Source organism: Mustela lutreola, chromosome 11 (assembly GCF_030435805.1).
Source record: "Mustela lutreola isolate mMusLut2 chromosome 11, mMusLut2.pri, whole genome shotgun sequence".
NCBI classification, from domain to species: Eukaryota; Metazoa; Chordata; class Mammalia; order Carnivora; family Mustelidae; genus Mustela; species Mustela lutreola.
The window spans coordinates 4,700,395-4,721,985 of record NC_081300.1 but is presented as its reverse complement, the minus strand read 5'-3'; positions in this window follow the sequence as shown (position 1 = coordinate 4,721,985).

Sequence of the window (21,591 nt, the reverse complement as noted above, 5' to 3'; positions counted from 1 at the left end):
ACTTGAGGAGAAAGAAAAATCACTTAAAAGAAAATTGATGTATGAGGCTCATTTGTGCCTTTGAGACTAATTTTTTTTATCAACAAAGTAGGGATGATAACACCTGTCAGCAGGAGTCTTTGCGTGGAAGGTGAAGAAGGAACCAAGCATTATATCTATTGTTTTCCTCTGTCTTTAGTCTTATTATTTCCAAGTTGTTAGGTGGGGTTCTTCCTTAGAAAAAAAATGAGGAAGAAGCCTAAAAATTGCCAAGGCAGAATCCATTCCTTCAAGCCTCATTATTACAGAGTGTAATTTTGATTTGCATTATGGGAACAAACAGCACAAACTGAAAAGATTTTCTTTAATCATTCAATTCATCACAATGTTCCCTTAGAGGGGGGGGGGGGGAACAGTCAATAATAATGTTTAAATGTAGCAATTGCACCAAAGTAAAATACAAAAGTTCTTTTTGCTCCACGTTCATTTAAGTATTCAGTTTTCCTTGTGAAAAAACAACCTTTCTTTCAAAGCCTTACTTTGACAAGCATCCTCAAGATTGATGGAAAGAAGTAATCATGTAGAACCCTGTTTTCAAATCTCTTTACACCATTATTTTAAGGTTGCAGATCCAGCAGGGAAATAGAAGACACACCATTTAAATTCATTCAAAGGTTTAAGAAGGCAGAAATTTTATTAGAGACCTGTGGAAAAGAGAGAGCTGTGCTTCTTAACAGATAGAAAACAGAAAGAGAAAATTTGCCAAAAGCCGGGGGTCAGAGTGGTCAGATAGATGTGGTTAACATGAAAATAGATGAGACTCCATCCTTAAAAGTAAAAGCATCATTTTCTTAGAGAGCCAAAGCAAAACTACTTTTTTTCCAGCTTTATTTAGTATACATGAAAGCAGGAATTATATATATTTAAGGTGTACAACTTGATGTTTTGATATACCTCCATCTTGTGCAGTGATTCCTGCAATCAAGCTAATTAACATACCCATTGCATTACCTCACACAGTTCCCATTCTATTTCCTGTTTGTTTTTGTTTTTGTGGTGAAAATACTTTAGATGACTCAACAAATTTCAAGTATATGATACAGTGTTATTAACTAGAATCAGCGGGCAGTATGTGCTATTTGCAGAGCTTACGCATCCTGCAAAACTGCAACGTCCTGCCTTTGACTACCATCTCCGCACTGTCCCCACCCACCCACTAGCCCCTGGCCACCGCCTTCTGCTCTCTGCCTCTGTGAGTTCGACTTTTTCAGATCCCACATATAAGTGACATTGTGTAGCATTTGCGTTTCTATATCTGGCTTATGTCACATAATACAATGTCCCTCACTTTCATCCATGTTGTCACAAATGGCAGGATTTCCTTCTTTTTTAAGGCTGAATAATATTCCTTTACGTTATCCATTTATCCATCCAACTAGGTTTACGTTTACTGGTCTCTGTTGCAGCTACAATTCCATCCCTGCCCATGCTAGATAGACATCAAAATTCTTGAAGTGTAAAAATAATAATAATAATAATAATCTATACACAATATAAAACCTGGATACCCATTACTAGTTTTTGTGTGAACTTGGCCCTAAGTGACTCCACCATTAAGATGGGGTTTGAATCTTCCTAAGACGTTATTACATTAATTAGAGAAAAATGTAAATAAATTTCTTAATGCAGGACCCTGCATGTAGTAAGTGCTCAGCAGTGAGAGGGCTAGGGTGAGGCAAGTGAATATTCTTTATCCTGATTGCTAAAATTTGGGCACTCCCCAAGCTTTGTGCCTGAGCCAGCTATCTCCTATCGTCCCTCTAGTGATAGCCAGTGGTGCTCATAAATATTAAACTGTTACTATGATGACAACCAGAAAGTTCATTTTGCAAGGTTTTATGTCCTTGCGTCTAAGACAGGCCTCATATCGGGTTCTCGAGAAAGGCTCAGTAGTTTGAGAAAGATGGTGGGGATGCAGCACCCAGCATTTCTCTTTCTACTTTAAAAGATTAATAAGAATATATGATATTTAAAGACTGGTTTAGCTATTATTCTATCTAATAAGTGACCATGAGAGAATAAGATTTTATGCTATGTTTATTCATTCACTTCTATATTTTATAGGCATTAAGATAAAGTGAGTTTTTAAATTCCAAATTATATAAAAACTAAATAATATTCAGATGTGGAATTTCTATGGCTTTGTGATACATGAAACAATACCTCATTCTCAGAATATTATACAAACTCTATTTGACTTGTTAATATAGGTCTAAAATGGCAGAGAGGAAGAAGAAAACACATTCTACAAAAAATATTATATAAATGTTAATTATATGTATGTATTAGTTAAATGTATGTTAATATTAAAATCTCACATTTCTTGTTATTTCTCAAGTGCATTATGAAGATCAGAATAGTAGCCAAGAAAAGTAAGTTTTTGATGTTTGTAAATTTTAGAAATTCAAATTTCCCCCAAAAATACTTTATTTACTTTTTTAGCATTTAACTTTTTGCAAAGAAAACAATTTAGACACAGAGCACAGAAAAGAATCTGCCTAGCACGTTGCAAGTTACTGTAGACATAAAAAGTTTAAATGAAAGATGTGGTTTTTAGTCCTATTTTTGGTCGCTTTGCCATCTGAACTGACTTTCTTCAGCAAAGATTCTTGATGCCTATTTAAGTTTTAAATAAAATAAATAAAATTAAATAAAATTTCCTCTCACTATTCATTTCACTTCTCCTGTACCAGTTTACCCCCAGTAATAACCAAACTATCTCCTAATTTGAAGGACTTAATTTGTAATAAGATCTGTGAGAAAGGCTATACAAAGACAGTACGAAAAAAATGAGCTTTCTTAGAGAGATAATAAATGTAAAGATTTTACTTCATACAAAATCAGGCACAAAAAATGCCATTAAACTTGCACTATGACTGGTTAATTGACGTATGTCTAGTGAGAGCGAGGACAGTGATTCTCATTACAAGTACAAATAAGACAAAATATGGGCCAGCACTTCCTGGTGTCACACTGGATTGTTTTTATTGCCCATTATTTATTCACAAAAGCAGGGGATGGAGAGTAAACTGACCTCACTTTCGACCTCGGATGGCTTGAGATATCAGAGAAGTGTTTCGATTCTCATTACAGGGAATAAAGAATTTCAGATTATCTTCACTCCTGATACAGAGAAAGCTGAAGATCAAGAGTGTGGTGTATGAGGATAAAATCAGAAATAGCTGAAACCCCATAGTTTATTTTGATGATGTTTAAGGTCAAGCCATTTAAATTAAAAAAAAAAAAAAAAAAAACCCTCTTGATTCTTTCCAACCTATTTTACAGAAGCAAGTTCCTCTCCATGTCTCCTCTGAGTGTTCTAGAGTGGATTCCTGGTGCTTGAGCGTCCTTAGAAGAAATGGTCCTGGGCCAAGAGCAGACGAAATCCTCAAAATAAATACACCCATGTCCCTTTGCCAGGGCACCAATCATTCTAGCTCTCTCTCAGTCTGGTAACCTTTAGAGAGATTTATAGAACATTTGGTATCAGACATGGGAAAATCTTAACCATCCATTTCTTAAATATCACCGTCTTTTGATAGACCACTATATTTAATAGAACTATTTAAAGATTTTACATTTTACAAGCTTACCAGCAATCAAATCACTTTCTTAATTTTTAAAACTCTATTTAGAAAAGATGATACCTCATCAGAAATGTGTTCAAATTTTATGACCACCATCTCTAGAGAGTAAGGCACTATGGAGGACACTGCGTATATTCCTCACCTGTGACATTTATAACCCAGGACCAGAGATGCACATAATAGAAAACACCAAGATCAACAAGAGATAGAGATTTTCCCATACACCTTCTACTCCCACATTATCAACACCCCCACTGGAGGGGTCCACTTCTTACAGTTGGTACAACTACACTGACACAACAGAACCACCTAAAGTTTACAACAAAGACTGTAGTTTACCTTAGCATATACTCTTGGTGTTTGTTTTACATCCCATGGGTTTGGACAAATGTATAATGATGTGTCCCCATCATTACAGTGTCATACAGAGTAGTTTCACTGCCCTAAAACTCCTCTCTGCTCTGCCTGTTCATCCCAGCAACCCTTCACCTTTTTATCGTCTCCACAGTTTCACCTTTCCCAGAATGTCACATGGTTGGAACCAAATAGTAGGCATCTTTCTCAGGTTGGTTTCTTTCACTATGTAACATGGACCTAGGGCTTCTCCAGGCCCTTTCCTGGCTTGGTACCTCATTTCTTTTTAGTGCTAAATAGTATTCCAATATCAGTATGTACCGTTTATTTAGCCATTCACCTACTGAAGGATATCTTGTCTGCTTCCAAGTTTTGGAACGTATAAATAAAGCTACTATAAACATCTGTATGCAGGCTTAAAAGCATGGACATAACTCTTCAGCTCCTTTTGGATAGATACCAAGAAGTGCTACTGCTGGATTATGCGGTAAAAGTACGCTTTTATTTAAAAAAAAAAAAACCATCAAACTATCTTTCAAAGTGATTGTACCGTTTTGCATTCCCACCAGCAATAAATGAGAGTTCCTGCTGCTCCACATCCTTGCCAGAATTTAATGTTGTCAGTGCTCTGGATTTGGGGCATTCTAATGGGTGCATTGTGATATCTCGTTGCTGTTTTAATTTGCATTTCCCTAATGACATTTGATGTCATATGTTATTCACCATCTGTCAGTCTTCTTTGGGGAAGTCTTTGTTAAGGTCTCTGGTAGATCTTTTAATCAGGTTGTTTTCTTATTGTTGAGTTTAAAGAGTCCTTTGTATATTTTGGGTAACAGTCCTTCATCAGACATGCTTACTCTAATAAATTGTCTTTGTTGCTGACCCAGTAGTTTTGAGGATGAAACTTGGCAGGCTGATGTGTTGGTTTGCAACAGGGATAAAACTTCAGACCTTGCAAATCTTGACCACAGCTCCTTTGAAAAACTTGCAGTACCTCTAACCTGCCAAATATTTTATATGTATGAATGTACATGGGATCATACTCAACAAAATAAATGCTGCTGTGAACAAAAGGACATACACAAAAATGTCCATGGCAGCTTAACTCAAAATATTCCAGACTACAAGCAATCAATATATCCTCCCACATAGAGTAGTTAAATAGGTTGTGGTCTATTCATATAATGAAATACCACACACAACAAGGAAAATACATAACCTACTGACACCTGTAAGAATAAGGGTGTATCTCACAGATACAAAGTGAATAAAAGAAACCTTATACAAGACAATATACTGCATGATTCCTATTACACAAAACTGAAGATAAGGCAAAGCTCGTGGGATGATAGCAATCCACACAGTGATAGCTCTCGGGGGTGCACTGACTGGGATAGGATACAAAAGCCTTCTAAAGTAGTGAGAAAGCTCTGCATTTTACCTGCAGGAAGGGTATGTGGGTGTATACACATGTAAAATGTCATACAACTACAGAGTTTAGATCTTTTTACTTAATGTTTATTGTAACTCAAGTTACAAAAACATCTAAAATGGAAAATAAATGGATAAAAATGCAAAGAATGTCCTTGAAACCCTTTCTTGTCTGTCGAAAGTTTACAAGTTGGACAGCCTCTTATGGACAAGCTAGGAGGATGAGGTGTTCCCACACATGCCTGACAACATGTAGACCAATCCAGCCGCTGTGAATGCTAACCCACAACACTGATCCCAGTTACAGACGCATGTGCATCTGCTCCTTCACCCAGACACCCCACTTCTGGGAATTTATCACATAGGAAAGGATGTGTGTATAAAGTCGTTCATGGTTGCATTGCCTGGTGAGGTCCCAAATGTTCATGCCCAGGTAACTGGTGAGACACACCCTGAGCTCTCCACACAACAGAACAGTACTCATGTGTAAGAGATGGAAAGCTCGCTGTGCACGCACATGGGAGAAGCTGTAGGAACAATGGTTAACTGAGAAAAGCAAGGTTCAGAGCCCTATGCCGTTCATATTTAAGAAAGGAAAAATGAGAGTATCTTTGCCTATTTGCTTTATTTGTACAGAGAAACCCAGAATAACACAGAAGGATGGGAAGAGAGGGCACAGGGAGTAAAGACAGGAAGGAAGTCACTCAGTGTGCATTTTGTAACATTATGTTTCTCTTCAAACCATAAGAATGTATTACCTATTCATAAAATTAACCTAAAAATTTTAGACAGTGCCAGCTCAGATGACTATATGTATAAAAAAATAAAATAAAATGAGATCCTTATCTCTTACTATACAAAGGAAAGAAAGAAAGAGAGAGAGAGGAAGGAAGGAAGAAAAGAAGAAAAGAGAGGAAGGAAGGAGAAAAAGGAAAGAAAGTCGAAAAAAGCAAGCTTGCAGAAAGGAAAGTTTGGGGTTTAAAAGGAAATATAGGAGAACATTTTTATATCATAAAAGCTAGGAAGGATTTCTTTAAAATATATAGAGACAAGTCAAACATGAAGGGCACTACTGCATTAAATTTGAAAATATGCAGAAAAAAAGACACCATAAATAAATTGAAAAGCACAGATTGTGAGATGGTATTTGCAATGCGAATAAACCACAGAGTATTTTTGTAGAACGTTCATACACAGCCCCTTCAAACGGATAAGAGACAAACAACCCAAGGGGAAACAGGCATAAACATGAACAAGGTAGCCAGAAGGGAAGAAACCTGAATGACCAATAATCACATAGGGGAGAGAGACACTAGTGTAATCATCTATGAAATGCAAGATGAAAGTGAGATACTTAAGACACCTATCAGATATGTAAGTATGATAACTATGATAACTAGAAATATCAATTAGGATGTGGGAAATGGAATTATACTTTGTAAAATGATACAGTTTGGGGCAATTTGAAGATCTGGCAAAGTTGAAGTTGACTTCTGGTCCAAAGATTCCACTTCTATGGGTCTCACCTAGAGGAAATCTCACACATGGGCATGAGAGACCCCTCCCCAAAAGATGAACACAATTCAACTGTAACTCAGGATGGGGATAAATAAACCATGATTGATTTATTCAGTGAACCACTGCAGAGTGGTTAGGTGAGCATACAGAACCTACAAGTATCAACATGGGCTAATTTTAAAGACAATTTGGGATCAGAAAAGCCAAGTTGCAAAAGGATTTGTACAGTATGGTGTCATTTGTGCAAAAATTTCACAACTGAGTTTATGCAAATATATATGGGTACATAAATATGTGATAAACGTAACAATTTGGAAGTAAGCTTAATACAAATCAACATAAAAATGGTAATTGATTTCGGAGGAAAGCAAGCTAATGGGATCTGGTCACTCATTCAACAAATGTGTATTAAGGACTTCCTATGTGCCAGACACATGGCATGAGGGATGCTGGGGTGACTAAGACAAATTCAGGAAGTTTATCTTCCAGGTCCAGGGATGTGAGAGAGACAAACAATAAATGCGTCATGATCTCAGTTGTTTATATATACAGTGGAAACAAAGGAGCAAAAGGAGAGAATGTCACCTTCAGTGCAGGGGATCCGTGTGGGAATGCCTCCAAGAGGATGTGCCACAGAGCAGAGATCGGATGGGACGGGGGGGGGGGGGGGGGGGGGCGGTCAGGGAAGATCCGGGGAACGAGTTAGCCAGACAGAAGAGCCCAGAGCAGGAATGAACTTGATGTGCTCAAGGAGCAGCAGACAGGCCGGGCCAGAGGGATGCAGAAGGCCAGAGAGGCCACCATTCCAGACCGTGCTGAGTGCTGGTACCAATGACCAGTGTGGATCCTTCTGAATGGGATGTGAGGACAGCCTCAGTCTGTTCAGGCTGCTCTGATAAAATACCACAGACTGGTGGTTTACAAACAACAGACATTTACTTCTCACCGTTCCAGAGCCTGGAAGCCCAATCAAGGTACAGGCAGATTCGGTGTTTGATGAGAAAATCACTTTCAAGATGGCCACCTTCTCCATATGTCCTCACACGGTGGTGGAAGGAGCTAGGTTCTCTCCGTAGGTCCTTAATCCCATTCGTGAAGGCTCTGGCCTCATGCCCAAGGCACCTCCCAAAGACCCCGCCTCCTCATACCATTGCTGGGGGATTAGGTTTCAGTGTGAATGTTCAACCTACAGCTGTAAGGACTGGGTGTAATTTGCTCTTTAGGAACCACTGGGTTGCTGTGTGACAGACTGAATATAGAAGGTGAGTGGAAACAGGGTGACCAGGTGGAGGCCACCATGGAGGTCCAGGTGGAAGATGATGATGCAGAGAGTTGGTGCATTTCGGAGAAATCTTGGGTCAACGGAGGCACTAGGAGTGGGTGGGGGAGGGGGACAAAGCAAAGGCAGGAGTAAGAGAGCGATCCATTCATGCAGCAAGTGGGGGGACGTGGACACCTTTTATGAGATGGAAGAGCTTGAGGGATGCACATGCTTGGTTGGAAATCAAAAGTTTTGTTTATAAAATTGAGTGACCTGAGGTCAATGGCAGAGTCTCAACCTCACCTGAAACATCTAATTTCTTTCCTCTTTTTTTTTTGAAAACCCTAATTTCTTATTTTTAAAGTTATAGGCAAATACCACCGATTATTAAAATGTGTTAAAAACCTCAGCAGTGGGTACATGAGTGTTGGTAACCCTCAGTTGCTCAACGTATTTCAAGTGTAACAAGAGGAATGGCCGAGCTGCCGACAGAGCTATGCTTTCCTGGTTCGGCCAGCCGGTTTTTCTGGGCTGCGGGAAGGTGAACCATAATGCCTTTTCTACCCAAGAATTAAGAAGAGGAGAAGGTGGTGGGAAGGAAGTGACCAGATGCGGCCGCTCCACCTGGCGCAGCTAGAAGCTGTGCGGAAAGCCATCAAGGCCGATGGGCAGAGCTGCTGCGCACGTGCCCTTCCGTGCTACTGAGCCAGGCTTCGCACGAGCCTCTCATCCCAGTGTCCGAAATCACCCTGCCCCATGCTCACGGCCCCCGTAGACCTGCTGCACGACCACAGACCTGAGTTTCTAGTTCAGTCCTCCAGCAAGACGCCTGACCTCTGCCTGGCTCGGCCTTCTCACCCGGAGCAGACCCCACTCCGAAGCGCTGACGCTGCAGTGTGTGCCTGAACCCCCCGCCTGATGCCCCTCTCAGAGGAAGCATTCAGAGAGCGTCAGCTGCAGGAACCCTTGCCATGAGTGATGCCGCAGGCGCCGTGTCACTCCTATATCGGAGGCCGGATCAATAGAAAGGGAGAATTATGAGGTGATCAGACCTAAACATGCCACAGAGCACCCTAAAGACAGCAGGTCATGTGGCATCACATTACAACATTTTTACACAGAAAGGTCCTGAACTTGATCCTTGCTCTGTCTCCGTCCGCTCTGTGATCCTGAACAGTCACTAAAGTGATTCCAGCACCAGCTGCTTAATCCGAAAATGAAGATAAATCTGTCCTATGTCTTCTCGGGGTTTTGGGCATCAGGAGGTAGGGGATATTAGAGCATTTAAAGAGCAAGTGGGAAAGCATGTCTGCCTCCCCGTCAGAGCTTTTTCCACGAAACGTGGACAGGTGTGCCCGGAAGTGCGTCAGGCACGTGGACAGCCAGGTGAACGCAGCACTGACTTGAGAACCGGCAGCTGCAGGTCCAGCTCCTGCCTTCCCCGCAGAAATCGCAGCATGGCTTAGAAATGCCCTGAACCTCTCCTATCTCCTCACCCCACACCCGGCATTTCATTCTCTCTCTGCAAGAGAAACAGGTAATTCTCAGCTTCGTGCCAACGGAAGGAGAAACCTGCAGCCATCTGCATGACCCGCCAGAAGCCGAACCTTCATAACTATGAGATTCGGGATACATTATTAAGTGTTTTCAAACTCCATAAATGGGGAAAAGTGAGACTTCATGTGTAGAATAGTTGGAAGCGTTAAGTGTAACAGGTTGGGTGGAATGCCTTGGGCCGTGTTTAACCCGTAGTGAGTGTGCAATAAATGCGTGCTCCCTTCTCTGAGAGCAGGTGGTGATCCTGTCTCTCGCCACGTTCCACAACCAGGGATCACTCTTCTCTCCAGGTTGGGTAACATAGCTCTGAGAATGGCTTCTTGAGCCCAAAATGAAACACGAGCGTACACCGACTGGAACGGCTAGAACAGAAGTGCATGGTGACAGCGACACAACCACGACATGAACCGGCTGCATGTCGGAAAGCCACACGCATCACACTGCAGACAAGTGACCAAGAGAAGTGCGAGTCCTTCCGTTTGCCGTCGGAGCTTTCAACCTGGTCCTCACCTTCCTTTCTAGCCTTTGCAGGGGCCGGGAACAAAAGTGGAAAGGAATGAAGTCTGATGTTTTCATAGTGGAGGGAATGATTTCCTTTCGGTAGAGCAAGAAAGTGAAGACATTTCTGATCACCACAGCTCAGAGGGGCTGGTGAGTGATGCCCTTGTGCTCTGGTGCCTGAGGTAAGGAATACTGCTCTGACACTGACAGTGTATGTCAGGCCCTGTAACAAAGAATTATCCACCCCAAATATCCATAAAGCCAGGATGGAGAAACCTGCCTTTATACCACAGCTAGCTTCCCAGGTATATGTTGCAAAACTGGTGTTGTAAACAGCTTTTTCTCCAGCTTGGAGGCAACAATAACCAAAGTAAAACCAAAATATATGAATTTTGCCTCTTCTTCCCTTTCTTCTTGGTTCCACCATCACCCAGGACCAACACGGATGTCTGTTTGCTTCTACTTTCGAGTCACAGCTAGTCGCTGGTGTGTGGTCGCCCACACCACTATGGATGGTGCGTCAGTCCATTGATCAAGATTATAGCACTTATTCAGTGACAGCAAAACAAATAAACAAAAACTAAAAAAGAAAAACAAAGATTAATTCCTTATTATATGTCCACAAAGTGTTAGTGGGTCCCAGTCCCACAAATCTTCAGGGTTACAGGACACCAGAGGACTCACCATTTGGGAACTGAGCCCACAGCACACAGATCCCACAACTGCACGACAGGAGACAGCTTGGAGGTTGCATTCCAGCCCTCAAGCCTCCACAGCCTCCCCCCAGATCTAATAGAGTACAGGGAGGCTGGGGATAAACGTCGGGGCTCTGGGAATAAAGGTGCCCCCGCTGCAGCGGAGAATACACGCACTCGCTCTCTCGAGATGGATGAGCTGAACAGAGAGCCGAGGGGGACCCAAGGAATGTTCTCTCTGGGAGGAGGTGGGATAACTCAGTGCTCCAGGGCATAGAATGAACTGCTGTCTCTTGTACGTTTAGGGCTTGGCCTCAGGACCAGTCAGCAGTGCCTCGCCCTTCACAGAAGTTGAGTCTGTAGTTGTGCGTTCAATTCAATGCCACTGAACGCCCTGCGTGTACAGGGAAGTATGTGCTTCGTAGGAACATACCAGGAACATGGGATCTCCAAGAAGTATGCGAAGGAACTGGAAGTTTACAACCGCACAGGGGTGTGATGGCGTGATTTTAGAATACGTGAAAAACGGCAACCGGGTAAGTCAATAGAGATGGGCGTTTCTAGGAGGGTTTGAAGCCCAGGACTTCTAGAAGGGAATAAGAACTGCACACAGACTTCTCAGATGCAATTCTGACTGCTTTAGGGGCATCCTGAAGCCTTGTGCTAAGCAGGACCCTGAGGCTGAGCCACAGACGAGCAGGTAGTTGGAATCAAAGTCTAGGTGAAGGGCACTGTGCTCCAGGCTGCCGGCTCTGCCCAAGCCTTTGCCCCCAGTCACAGGCTCTCAGATGCCTGCGGACAGCTTCCCAGCAAACCCGCTAGCTACAGATTCAGGCATGCCCGTGGATTCTCCCAGGTTTGATAAATTGCTAGAATGACTCATGGAATTCAGGACAACACTGTACCCACAATCACAGGGGCTTTTTATAGCAAAGGGATAATAACCAGAGCCTGCCCTGCCAGAAGAAGAGACACTGCTATCCACAGAATGTCTGTCCCCCAAATTCACATGTTGAACACTTAACCCCCAGCGAGATGGCATTAGGAGCCAGGCCTTTGGGAGGGGACACAGTCATGAGGCTGGGGCCCGCATGAATGGGATGAGACCTCAGAAATTCCCCTCACCCCCTCCACTATGTGAGGACACTATGTGAGGACAGGGGAACATCTATGGTCCAGGAAGTTCTTACCAGAAACCAAACTGGCCAGTGCCATGGTCTTCAAATTCCCAGCCTCCAGAACTGTGAGAAATAAATTTCTATTATTATAAGCCACTCGGTGTATGGTGTTTTTTGTCACAGCAGCCCCAACAGACTGAGACACATAGGGTGGAATCTGGAGTTAGGAAGGTTCCGTGCCCTCAGGTACCCCTGGCCCTCTGGGCACCTGTCCATGGCAATGCGCACACAGAGAATTAACACCTCGGGTCCTCTGAGTTCAGTATCCAGAGTCTGTGCTGGGGTTTCCTTAGGCAGGAATGACTGGTTGAATCATTACCCATATGACTATCCAGTGTGTCTTCCCGCAAATCACTTGGTCGGTCTTTCTGGTTTGGCCAGCCCCCTCCCTGAGTCATGTACTTAGCCTAGATACCAGGTGTGGTCAAGGAGCCCACCAGAAATCACAGAGACCCTCCTATCACTCAGATAATTTCACAGGGTTTAGAAGTTACCTCCCAGGAGCCAGGGACAAAGGCCAGAGAGGGATGTCTTGGGTAAGGTTAATTTTTCACTAAGCAGCAGGAAATACTAAAAATGTTAACAATGATTTTATTATTAATGAGTTCACCTATAAATAATTTCATAAATAGTTAATTATCAATGGTACTATTTATGAAAAGCAAATTATGTGCCAGGCCTTGTGCTAAATATTTTCTACAGGAATTTCCTTCACTCCTCATAAAAGCCTTTGCAATGGGTAGTATTTACCAATGAGGAGACTAGTTTTATAGGGTAACTTGCCCACGTAATATTAGGGGAGGAGCCGTCGAAGCCATAGGCCTGACTCCAGCACAAATGAGCCTAACCACTCTGCTATGTCGCTGTGACCAATGGCCACTGTCCCTCTTGGGCACAGGAGTGGTATACAGGGTGCACAGCTACTGGCCTAGGACAGGTTTCTAGAAGGCAAGGAGTGGACGTGAGGCTTGGTTCCAGGCCTCACACGAGCCCCATGTTTGTTACCAACTCTGCAGTCAACAGCCACCTCTCTGCCAACCCCACAGCATCTCAGGGGACACCCCCACCCCCACCAGCTAGCAGAGTTGGGACAGGCTCAGAGCTGAGGAGAAGGGCCTCTGAACTGAGTCACACATGGAAGCCAGTTGGGGGGGTCTCTTTCTCCTCCACGCACGTGGTCTGCAAACCTGGATCCTTCATCCTCTCTCTGGTGCTTCTCTGGAAGCACCCGAGTCCGATTTCCCAGCTCACCCTCAGCCCCTCATCTCCTGAGCTGTGTATTCTCTTCCCTTCATTCAAGGACTGCCCCGAGTGACCCAACCTAACAAGGGCCTTCCCGCCTTCAGGAAGACTTTCCCCTACCCCAGAAGCAGGGCTCTGCCTCCATGGCCAGGCTCAGCTCCCCCACTGCTCACTGACGCCTCCCACTGAACGGAGTCTTCCCGGATGTCACTTGAACCTGAGCTCTGCTCGCCATCCCTCCCCATGGCTGCCATCCGCACGCTTGCTGCCGGCGCCCTCCTGATGCTTTCTCCTCCCACCTGCCCTTCCCTTCCTCTGTCTCTGCCCCGAGTCTACTGCCTTTGCCTTCAGTTTGCTCTGTGTCTCCAGCCATACTGGCATTTTTACCCCATTGGGACAGGACATGGGCAAGAAGAAATTAGAAGATAGAAGAAATGTTTCAAAATTAGCTCCCAGTTTATGCAAAATGCTGGAAAATCGCTCCAACTATAATGGCCAAAGAACAAAAAGTCTCCTAAGACTTTTGAACATGCCTATCTCCTAGTCCTGTGGGAGACGATGCACATCAGCAGGGCCCTCACTCTGCACAACTTCTTCTGCCGCACCCGCTGATCTACCTTCACACATGTGAGCGTGGAGAGCAGGCTTTCCAAGGACACGCTCAGAACTGGAGGTTTCATCCAGCAAAGAAACAAATGATCATATCACAGCACGTGGAAAAGAAAAGGGATGTCCATATTTTGGTATCTTGCTCCAATGAAATCATCTCCAAATGTACAGGGGGGTATGTTGGAGCACAGAAGCCAAGAGTGGACTTTATATGGCCAAGGATTTCTTCTGCACTCCCACACCTGTTCCAGAAGCCTATGTGTGTAGTTAGGGAAGAGTTTGAGAGATCAGCGCAAGCCACACTTGCCATCCTCTTTGGTCCTCGGAATTTTCTAGAGGTTGACATTAAAGACTCCCAGGACTGCTGTTTAAAAGTTGAAGTAGTTCTAAAAATCCCTTCTGGCTCAAGCAGCTATTTCAAATCTCCTAAAAGCAGCAAATTTGGCAACACTGGAAAGCAGCCCTAGGTTAATTGTTTACTTTGGACAGAGGCATCAGGAATGGATCCAGAGGGCATTTTCAGTTGTTCATAGGACACCACTGGTCAAATGCGCCGAGGCTGGAATCAATCAACAAAGGGAAAATGTCCCAGAGACCACGAGCCACAGTGACCCTTACAGGGAAGCGGCTCGTAGTCAAGACTCAAAAGCGTACCTTTCCCATCCTATGTTCACATCACGATACGCATGTTAAAAGTTGTACTTTTCTCAAACCCTGGCACGGCCACTCCAGAAACTGCGCTTTTGTTGCATCCCGTCCATGGGCAGCTGCGTTTCTCAGAATTTCTGATTATGCAAAACTCTGATTCAGTCATTCCGTCTCAGATTATTGTCAGACGTTCTTGGAAGTAGTCATTTCCTGACTAACTAATGCAAGAATAAAAACTGGCAAAGGTAAAATATTGCAGGGAAGACCCTGGAAACGTGCCTGCAGCAAATTCACAGGCTCGTTCCTGTTTGCACAAGACCTAGTGCAGTGAGGCTCTCCGTGTTTTCTGCGTCCGAGATAATGTATGATCTCGCTTCACCTTCGGGAGTCCTTGGGAGAGTGGCGAAAGCCATGATAGGGGTCTGACCCGGTCCCCTCAGATTAGAGGGAAGACTTCCATGAATGCTACTTTCTGTAGGAGCCTGCAAGCAGCAGCGAAGGGAGCTTTAGACTCCGAACTAGGGCTCTGAGCAGCAGATCTAGGACGCGAGGAGGAGGGTCGCCTGGCAACGGCGACCGTGAAGGGCGAGACAGGGGGCGCACCCCTACTCGGGGACAGCACCTTGTCATTAGGAAGGCCTGGGTCTGAGTGTATCTCACACACTTGCCCCTTACACACCTGTCCTTCACACATCTTACACACCTGCCCCTCGCACACCTCCTCACGCAGCTCTGGGGAACTTGCCCCAAGGTCTCCGCTGAGGTAGGGGGTGCCAGGCTCTTTTGTAGGAACATGAAAACGAACTCAGGAAGCAGCTGCGGGAGCCCAAAGGGAGGAGCTGTGGGAAGACTCCCTGGGCTGTTCCAAACGGACCCTTTATTCTCAGTCAAACGCCTGCCTGTCAGCCCCCCAAGAAAGGCGGTTGGAAGAGAGACAACAGCTGAAACAGGTCACCAGGTGTGTAGTTCAAGTCCTTCCAGGGAGAACTTGGAGGCTGAGAGCTTTTCCCTGGAGTGAGCTGGAGGACAAGGAGCCCAGGGGAATGTTAACATCATGGGTGATATCTGAGGTCCTTCTGCTGGGGGAGAGATTTCTCTCCGATGGCTGAGGGACAATACCAGTAAGAAGAGGACCAAGCAAACAGGCCCACAGCACCGCCACGAAGGGACCGCATGACCGTGGTAGTGGGAAAGCCTCCGGGACTAAGGCTAAACCCACCTCCCAGGGCCATGTGTAGGGAGAGGGAGGGAGAGTCGAGTCCCCGGAATCCTACTGAATGACTGCCATGGTCATTGCAAAGCACTTTATTTTCCCATTATGGTCCTCACCTTGGGAGATGGGGCTCATCCAGAAGAAAGAGACTAGAACAAGGATCAGTTAGATACTAAACAACAGCTTCTTTTTGATATAACTTTGTAGCTCTCTTATTTCTTTTCCCATGGGAAGGGACACATTTAAAACATTTTATTCTATTATTTTATTTCCAATAAACACCTTTCCTCAGAAGCATCTGTGATGGGTTGACTTGTGCCTCCTAAAATGATTCGTCCAAGTTCAATCCCCGTGGGACCTACAAATGTGATCGTATTTGAAAACGGGATCTTTAGAGATGTGGTCAAGTTACAGTGAGGTTGCAGGAGATTAGGGCGGCCCCAATTTAGTGGGGAAGTTCAGGCGAGAAACACAGAGAAGACACGAAAGCCAGGGACACACTACAGTGTTGGGTCTCCAAGAAAGATAACGCCAAGTTGGCCAGCAACCCCCAGAGGCCAGGAGACACATGGAACAGATTCTCCACAAGAAAGCAACCTGCCTGATACTTTAATCTCACACTTCGGCCTCTGGAACTGTGGGAGAACACATTTCTGTTGTCTTGAGCCACCGAGTTTGTCGTGCTCATTCATCATGGAGGCCTCAGCAAACTGAGAAAACATCATCTAAATTTTTCTCAAAACTTGGGGCGCCTGGGTGGCTCAGTCGGTTAAAGCCTCTGCCTTCGGCTCAGGTCATGATCTCAGGGTCCTGGGATGGAGCCCCGCATTGGGCTCTCTGCTCAGCGGGGAGCCTGCTTCCCTCTCTCTCTCTGCCTGCCTCTCTGTCTACTTGTGATCTCTGTTTGTCAAATAAATAAATAAAATCTTTAAAAAAAATTTTTTTCTCAAAACTCATAAATTATAGGGTTTTTAAAGCAGTGGTTAACTCAGTCACCACTCAGGTGAATTTACTGCTCATAGTCAATTATTTTACCTCATTCCTCTGATTCCCGTCTCTGAGCCAGCTGTCGCTATGGCCTCAGATAGGGTGCTTCCCCATGTCTGCGTCTCTCTATATCTTACCCCCCCCATCTCTCTGTCTCTCTCTCTCTCCCTCTGTGTCTCTATCTCTCTCTCCCCCATCTCTTTGTCTCTGGCTCTCTGCCTCAGTGTCGCTCTCCTTTTTCTGTGTCTGTCTCTGTCTCTCTGTCGTGCCTCCATCCCCGCCATCTCTCTGTCTCTGTCTCTCTCTCCAGGCACCACGCTGCATGCCGAACTCCGGGGCATGAACCCAGTGGGTTCAGCCCAGCCCTCAAGCAGCTTATCCGGAGAAGTTCTTCCAGGCAGTATCTCTGTCTGCCGGCTGGGGGTAGAGTATTCAAAAGTCATGCTGTCTTTATTTTCAAAACAGAAGAGAAAGCACCTACATGACAGTTCTTTTATCAACAGGAAACAGATGCCAACTGCTATCTTTTTCTTAAGCTATCTTCTTTTTAAAAGAAGGCAGGTGAAGAAATATTCAGATCAGTAACCAAGGAGTCTCACGGATCACTAGACCGAGGCAGTGGGGGGCATGGTCGCTGTGGGCCGCCAGCACCTTCCGAAGGGTTTACTTGGAGTAGTTTACTGGGCACAGAGCCCAGAGGGAGGAGAGATTCCATAAAGATCAGGAAGTAGCTGCTGTTTCTCAGAAAGTCACCACTAATACAGAAGGAAGAATCCCATCAAATTAAGTTTTTCTGAACTTGAGACGTCCTTGGGGACACAATAAACAAATGAAAAAAGATAACACATTAGAATACTCACAGGAGAGAACCAAAAAGGACAAATCAATATGTACAAACCCTTGCTGACTTGGGCTAAGTGAAAGGCCAATATTAATTAGTGAAAGGTCTGAAATATAGAACCTTACCTAAAAATACCTGTTCATGACTCTCCAGACCACTTGGAAGCACCCACCCACCTGCGTCTGCCAATAACAGGAATCGGAAATCAGTATGCCAAGTGAACTGCTGGGTCTAGGAGAAGTTTAGCTGAATCTGTGTTCTAGAACAGTCCAGCAGTGCGTGGAGAGTGTGGCGTGTCCCCAGCAAGAACCCAGGGTCCAGACCTGGAGTGTGGGATTCCAACAGCAAGGTTCCAGGAACCTCACACACCTCACAGAAGGAACTGATGCCTTGAGGCAGTTGAGATTCCAGGCCAGGAGGCCAGTGTTGGGTTCCAGTCCCAGCTTCCTTCTCACCAGCTGTGCAAATAAATGTGGGCAAGTGGCCAGAATGTTCTTTGCCTCCACGCCCTCCTCAGTAGAGGAGCATGAGAGTAGACCTCTGTCCCACGGGACCTCTGGGAGGCACACAGACAGTGCTGAGTGGAGCCAGCCACCTCTACCACCGGACCTACCATCACTGCCTCTGGGCGACCCTTGCAGCTGAAGCTGGACAAAGAGATCCAGCCAGAGCAGTGACTTTAGTAACCTCTTGGGCCTGCTGTCCACAGCAACCGCAATCCTAAAGCCTCCGCCATAGAGCTGGGCTCCCCTCCCCCCTGCCCCGGGACACTCTCATCCCATCTCCCGGCGGAGTGAGTAAGTAACCCATGGTTATCCCAACTGGGGCAAAGCTGGCCCATTGTGCACCACCTGCCCCCACGTGGCCAGCCCCCCGCAGAGGGCACCAGGCAGCAGTGGTGGTGGTGTCTAGGTCTACTGTACTGTAGGAGCCATGAGGACAGCCTGTGCCTGTCAGAGGCTGGCTGACACCCACGGGACAAGCCCCTTCCTGACGGGTGCTGTATCCCCAGTGTCGTGTCTTCAAGTGCCATCAACGTTTCACAAGGTGCTCACGTGTGTCCTCATTGCCATGAGACTGCGGACACACACCGTCTTCCTATGTGGGTGAGCGCCCTGTCTTCCTCCTTCGGGCCCTTCCCTGAAAGCCAAGCCTCCAGACCCAGGCCAAAATCTGCAAACATACCAGTACGTGGAGCACATTCACTCCATCCAGAGGTGATGACCGAGCTCCCCACACTGCCCCTGAATGAGGCCCCAGTGGGCAGCACTCCAGTCTCTTCAAGCGCCATGATATTGAGCCACTGCCTGGGAGCTGGGCCCGGCCCTTAGTCAGCAGGTGAACCACCAAGGCCACAGCTGGAAGCTGAGGTGTTGGTGGGACGGAGGTGCCCGAGCCTGTTCCTGTAACCAACAGAGCCTCTAGACCCACTCCAGAGTGCTCTCCAAAGAAATGTTTTCAGTGTAGGATTGGATGCTACACTGGCCTGGCCTGCTGGCTTGATGGATCTGACCACACCCGGATCCCCACAGAGGCCTCCAGCCATGTCTTCAAGCCAGCAACACAGCCCCTTTCAAAGTGGGGAGTAGCTCCCCACTGCAGAAGGTATGCTGCTGCTCCAGATCGCAAAGAGTCTGCACTGACTCTTCTATTTGGGGATGAGCAGACGTCTCCTCGGCACCTCCATCTGCCGTGGACAGCTCCGGACACATCAGACTCGCGGAGTCCCACATGACCTGACCATCCACAGAACAGTTTGCACTTCAGCTGGACATGCTGCAAAGTTCTATTTTGTTCTAGGAAACTTTCAGAACGGGGAGCATTTGAGGCACCTGATAAATGAGTGGACACAACACTCTGCTCCTAAATGCCAGAGAACCTTACCCAGCAGCAAGCCTCCTTCTTCATCGTAGGGAAGGTGAATGCAATCCCATGCCATTGGCATTTATCTAAAAGAGGATAAGGCATTATGTCTCCAATGACTGGCACCTAAAACCTCATCAAAGCGGCCAGCCACTGACTCTGCAAGGGGCTTATCTCCAGCCTCATTGCATTTGTGTCCTCTTGTGGTATTCCAGGGTTCTTAAAGGCACTGGTGTTTGTCCCTCTCGCTCAGGTTCCTGTACTGCTTTATGAAAGGGTGTGTCCTCTGAGCCCCTTCAAGGAACCTAATTCTGATGATAGATTTTCTTCTCTCACATAATAAACACATCCCCACCTCTCTCCCACACTGAGCCTTCCTTCTGTTCTGTTCTCAATACTACACCAGGGCATTCGGGGATCTCAGCTCCTTCCTGTAATGCATTATGTATCTCAGCTTCAAGGGTGTATTCCAGCAGCACCATAGGTCTTGCCCCAGTGTCCCTGGAAGGATGCTGAATCACAAGGCAAGGCAAGTGCTCTCATGACCATAATCATCTCTTACCTACAACTTATCCAGTTCACTGCAGCCTTCATCATCAGGACACATGTGATCCAGATCTAGAACACCATCCCCACAACCACTTTCCCCTGCTCTTTTCCAGAACCAGAGACATACCTCAGTGCAGGTGTCATTTGGAGACACGTGATCCCAGAAACAGAAGTGGGGGTTGAGAAGAACAGAATAAGGAAAGAAAACTAACACATAGGTATGATGTTGTGTTGTCCACCATTGTGGACATGAGCTTTGTCCTGCTGGAACCCCCTAAAGAATGATGTAGAAAGTGCCTCAGAATTGTTCAGAAGAAAGGAATCTTTTTCTACCAGCTCAGACTTCATTTATCAACTGTAACCCAATAGGTCAAACACATACACCGCTCTACTGTTGGGTTTGCACCTGAGCCCCCATCTCAGGCTCCAAGAAGCCAGGGAGTAGAAAGAGTGGGTCACGAGACTATGTGAAATTTCACAGGTCACGTTGTGTGGAGCGCCTTTCAACATGAATAGAGCAGAAAAGAGGTCAGCAGAGAGGATACAAGGCACAAACCACATCCAATGTAGAAGTATAGAAGCTTAGAAGTAAAACCAAAAAGGCAAAAAAAAAAAAAAAAAAGTTAGTAAGAGTCTTTGGTTCCGTCCAATTCTCATAGCAGAAGGAGTCTAATTGTGGACCTCGATGCAGCAGAAGACCCTTGGGTGCCATGAAAATCTGAGTCATGTGACTGACTCCCCTGAATTCCAGGCTCGCCACGCTCACTATCTAAATATAATTTGGCCTCCACATGACTCAGCTTCAGGAGAATGCACTAGAGAGAATGTGATTTTCTTGTCCTTATGGCAATTACAATCTTCATTATAAATTAATTAGGGCAAAAGGATTTGATACATCAGGCTCTTGTGAACTATATGACTGAGTCAGCAGTCCCAGGGCCAATACCCACACACAAGATTGACTTTTGAGACTGACATGATCTTGCTGTGACCAGGGAGAAAAGTGGGAAGAGAATTTTCAGGGATCCAAGTCACTAAGGTTCAAATGAGCCTGGAGGACAGGGGCTAGTAAAATTGCATTATTTGACTTGATCTGTGTCAATGGACTATTAAATCTTAGAAGACCACAATCTATAACATCCATAGATAGTGATCAGTTTGTCATAAGCTAAAAGCCTCCTTTGAACTCTGTAGGTAAGGTCCAAGAGGAGGTAATTTTCAGTATAAAATGACTCAGATAAGAAGTGTGTGTATGTGTGTGTGTGTGTGTGTGTGTGTATGTTAAGAACACTTAATGCAAGATCCACTCTCTGAACAGATTCTTAGGTGTTCTCTGCAGCATTGTGAACTAGGGGCGCACAGAGATCTAGAGACGATTCCCCTGGCCTGACCAAAACTTTCTACCCACCCAACTGCAACCTGCATTTCCTCTCCCTCGGCCCCTAGCATCCACCAATCTACCCTCTGATTCTGTGCGTCTGACAACTTGACACTCCTCACGGGAGTGGAATTGTGCAG